The sequence below is a fragment of the Phyllostomus discolor genome, chromosome 6, assembly GCF_004126475.2.
Source record: "Phyllostomus discolor isolate MPI-MPIP mPhyDis1 chromosome 6, mPhyDis1.pri.v3, whole genome shotgun sequence".
Lineage (NCBI taxonomy): Eukaryota > Metazoa > Chordata > Mammalia > Chiroptera > Phyllostomidae > Phyllostomus > Phyllostomus discolor.
Genome location: NC_040908.2, coordinates 70723026 through 70728073, shown reverse-complemented (window position 1 = coordinate 70728073; position 5048 = coordinate 70723026). Strand labels below are relative to the sequence as shown.

At 40.4% G+C, this 5048-nt stretch overlaps 1 pseudogene; it reads right to left on the bottom strand.

Moving 5' to 3' along the window:
- Positions 1-222: 222 nt before the first annotated feature.
- LOC114501034 lies at positions 223-4491 on the bottom strand (annotated as a pseudogene).
- Between the last annotated feature and the right edge of the window lie 557 nt (positions 4492-5048).

Sequence of the window (5048 nt, the reverse complement as noted above, 5' to 3'; positions counted from 1 at the left end):
GTGGAGAGCCCATTTCCTGGTTCAATGACAGCAGTCATTTTGCTGTGTCCTCACATAGCAGAAGGGGAACAAGCTCTCTGGGGTCTTTTTTACAAGAGCACTAATCCCATTCATGAAAACTCTACCTTCATGACCTAATCACCTCCCAAATGCCCCCCCACCACATAATCACACGGATATAGGTTTCAATGTAGGAATTTTGGAGGGACACAAACATTGAGTCTACAGTACAACCTCAGGCTGGAAGGGGTAAGGGGAGGGGGTGTCTCCCTGAACCTGGAAGAGAGAGGAGTGCAGAGGTGGCTTGAGGGGAGCAGTAACCATGTCTTGAAAAGCCTGGGCAGCCTGAGATGACTTTGTAGGGGGAAACCAAGGAACTCTCTGCTCCTCCCATCCCCAAATTCTATCTAACTAATGACTATAACTTCAATTCCATTTTGGAAGCCATATACCTCTAGGCCAGTGCTGCTTTTACCACATAATATTAAAAGGATGCTTGTTGAGCATCTAATATACACAAAAACTATTCTGTTTCCTCCTTCCATGGTGTCACATTTCACGTCTACCTTATGGCCTTATTTTATACACATTTGTCCAAAAGGGCTCTCGATCACAGTAATAGGTTAGAGGAAACAGCCCAGAACACTGGACTGGGAGATGGAGCCTAGATGTCCAGTGGCCAAACACTGGCCCTGTGACTCAATTTCCATGACTTCAGAACAGGGATATATCTATTTCACTGGTATATTCTGAGGCCGAACAAGGAATTTGAAAAGCATGATGCAAAACAAGGACAATATTACAGGCCATATATGTACCACTGAGAGAGAAACATTTTTTTAATAATTAAAGGACATGTTACATAGGTTATTCTATGTAACTAATAGTTGTTGCAAGTACAGACCTATAAATTCTGCCCTTGAAATCTTGGCTCATTCAGTCATCACTACCCACAAATGAGACCTATATTAACACTAGTTGACAGATAAGAAGACAGGTTCCCAGAATTGAAGGAGGTCACTTCAGAGCAGCAGGAGCACAGCAGCTGGGGCCACAGGACTCCTTGCATTTTAAAAGGTGGTAGAACACTGAAGCATGTGCTTAATCAGCAAAAAGCTGCTTGTTGGGGACATCAAACATTTTCACTTCACTCACCATCTAAATTGTCTTTTTTTCTGGCCACACACATCATTCCTTCTATACTCTGTCAGTCTTCATTGTTATTGAGGCAGTAACTCCTCGAGTTGGGACATTTTACCTCTAATACGCCTGATGTGAACTACTACTAAAAACACTAGACTGATATTCACTTCCTGTATATTCGGGATAGGCCCTTCTGACTCCTCCTTCTTAAAGAAATACACTGTCTTTCAGTGAATGGACACTGGCTCCAGGCAGAGACGAGTTCGAATTCTACCTTCACCCCTGCTCTCGGCCGTGAGCAGCTCATATAGCCTCCCGAGCACTGACTCCGGACACTCATCATCTATAGATAATTTACCCGGAGCCCCAGCACAGCCCCTGCACTTAAGATAATGACTTCATTTCATTTCATTACCTTTGTGCTTCTTCCTATTTTACGTTTCTTGTTATTCTTGCAGTCTCCCAAAATAAAAGAAGTTAATAAAATGTTGAGTGGATCCAAAGTTGTTGTCCAAACTACGCGCCCCTCCATCCCGTGAAATACTTTTTTTTTTTTAAACAAATCAGTTCAGTTTCTGCCCCTAGACTTAAAGCTGCCTTCTCTCAGGAGGCAGATTCCCGACATTAACGTGGGCGCCATCTCCTGGTTATTTTGGGAAGACGCACCTATCTCGTAGGGTTTTCTAACCACAGGCAACCAAATTCAAGTATTATTATCACATACGTTTTAGAGAAATAGGCAGAGTAGCAACTCAAATAGAATCTCAACTTCTTTGTATCTTAGCATCTTTGTTTGAACTTACTATAATTTCATGGCTGAAAGATAAAATAATTGTTTAGTTATTTTACAAAATGATTTTTATTCGAAGAGTTGAGCTTTTAAAAAGTGGTTAAAACATTGTAGAAAATAGCAGATGATGATTAGATTTGGAGTCTGTAATCAATATTCATGTTTTGGGCTGGATGAGCACGTTAGTGATTTTGAATGAGGTCTAATTCTTCTGCTCCCCAGCCCTTCCAAAGCAAAGCAGCTCCATTTATACAGATAGGAAGGCTTTCTTGGGAGTGGGGTGGTTGCCTCCTAAGTAATATATTTCTTCATGAAGCAGGCGATGTGTGAGGAGAACACCCCCTCACCGGACACCCCCTTTAGAGGTCACTGCTCTCTCTCCTCAAGAAAAACTTGGTTCAGCCTTTCAAACAACTTCTGGATGCCTGGGAACCACATAGTAAGCAATGAGCAGACCTTTTCTTCAGCAAAACCCTGTGGAGAAGAAGCCTTCCTAAGGGGAGAAGACTTCTGCAGGGAGAGCAGACAAACAAGATGTGAATAGCAGAAGAAAGGGCCTCCAGAAACACTGAGTAGTGGGGGCATGCTGGCTATCAGACTGAGAAGTCAAAGCCTTCCTTGTACTGCTGAGGTAGACAGGTATCTCAAGTGACACAGCTAGGAAGCTTCATGTTGTCCATCTGTGAAATCAAGCTGTCACCAGTGAGGGAGACAAAGGATGGAGGATGAAAGATGTACATAAGGTATAGGACGTGTAACTGTCACTTTTACTCCACATACCCCACTCTGGCTTCACACAGCTTCCCCTAGCATAATCTCTTAAAATATAGGAGTTGAGATTATTTGGGTACCTGAGTCCCTTCTTTTTAACATGTTTTTCAAAGGTCAGCTGACACATTCATTGTGGTGCATGCACAGCTTCCTGGTGCAGAGGACAAGGTACTTGTTCTCTTATGTGAAAATCATAAGAACCTGTAGTCCAGAAAGTCACTAACAGATAGCTATTAATAAAAAACTGTTGCCACTTAAGCCTCAAAATTTTGGTAAAGTATTCCCAACTTCTAGCTGTTTTATTTTCATCATTCCCAAAGCGGGTTACTACAATCAACCTGATGTAATCTTACATTTCAACAATAAATTATCTTAGCAATTATGCCAAAGTAGCATTGACAAAGAAAGGCTTTCTGTGGTCATTTTCAACTGAATTTATGTTTATGTGTTTGTTTAATGGCTGAGGCTAGTTTTTGGCTATGCTTAATTTAAGTTTTTTCTAGGAAAAAAATTTTTACCTCCAAGGCTATATTCCCTTTAGATCACTGTTTCCACAGCCTGGCCTCAGCTCCTACCTGTTCACATGGAAACTTCACTTTGCTTCTCCAGCCCAGGCCTGTCCTCAGAGCTCTGGAGGCATCAGAACATCAAACTGCCTAATCAGTTATCACCTCCAAGGTTTTGCAAACTCAATGTAATCAAAGCCATTTTTATGATTTTTCATCCCTGTCTTGTTCCTCCACTTCCTCCCACCACCACTGCTTTCCCCTCTCCTACATTGCTCCTTATGCACTAAACTTACATTCCTATTTCACCATGTAGTTGCAAAACACAAAACACCATCCCAAATTCCATTCTCTCTTATAGCTTCATGTTCATTTCCTTTCAATACTTGTTCATTTTAATTTGCAGTTGATTCATTCCTCCATCTTCATGACCATCACCCTAGTCCAATCTGCTATAATTTCTTTGTTTTTAATATAATTTTATTTTTTAGCATATATTTTAATTGGTGACACAAAGGCACAAACCCCGAAATTCATAATATATAGAATAGTATACACTAAAAAGTATCCTTCTCCGGGCTAGTCCTGGAACCAACTTATTACTCTCCCCCAGGCATTTCAGGCTGCCAGGTCCTTATGTGTCCTTGCAGTGTAGTCCAAACATCCAAGTACTTTATTATGCAACTTGAGTTTTTTTAACATAAACTACTTTATTTACTAATGTGTAAAAGAAAGTCCCTAATTAAACTAACACTTGGAAGTAGTTGCATGTAAAATGTTTGTGATAAGATAACTGAAGACAGTGGAAACAAATAAACAAATGGAGAGATTTGCTCATTGCACAGAGCTTGCTTAGTGTCACATTTAATTCCTATTTGGAAGGATGATGAAATTTTTACTCTGCTTTGTTGTAAGACTCTGGAATAGATATTATTGTTCATGACACATTCCACCACTGACTTTTCATCATACAAACTTCTTGTTATTGTGCTTTCCTCCCCATCCAATTTCTCATGTTGACCCAATATGCCATTTATGAAGTCAAGATGGTCTGAGTTTTTTTGCCATCAACTGTAGTTTCTTCAAACTTCTCTCAGGTTACATGAAAACTGCCTTGTTTTCAATGTGCTCTCAGTTTTCATGATGAGACTCTTGACATTAGAAGTGATGACTGTCTGGTTTGGCCACAGCACCCATTTTTCACAAAGCCATTCCTACTCCTACTTCCTTCATGTGCTCATGGAAGCCTCTCTTCTCCACTAAGTGCCACCTTCCTACCAACTGCTGAGTGGTGGTTTTGGTGGGTGCAGGCCACGTGCAGGGTGAGCAGAGAGTGTGGTGCAGTGAGCTGGCTTCCTTGTTTTTTTATTTTTATTTTTTTATTTTTTTAATAATTTTTTAAAGGTTTAATTTATTTATTTTTAGAGAGGGAAGGGAGGGAGATAGAGAGAGAGAGGGAAACATCAATGTGTGGTTGCTGGGGGTCATGGCCTACAACCCAGGCATGTACCCTGACTGGGAATCGAACCTGCGACACTTTGGTTCGCAGCCCGCGCTCAAGGTTTTTTATTTTTTAATTAAAAATTTTATCTTGGTGCTCATTCCATAAAGTTTCTTTATTCTTTAAACAGCTGCATGTTACCCTGTTATAGAAATAAACTGCAATTTAACTAGTCTTCTATTGACAGGTTTTTGGTTATTGTATTTTTGTACCTGTAAAATAAATTCCTACAAGTAAAGTTACTAGAGTAAAAGCAAAGGTACCATCATTTCTCCTGGAAGCAAGAGCATCCCAATTGATGTTTCTTCATCCACTCTTGACCTTTGTGATTCCTTCT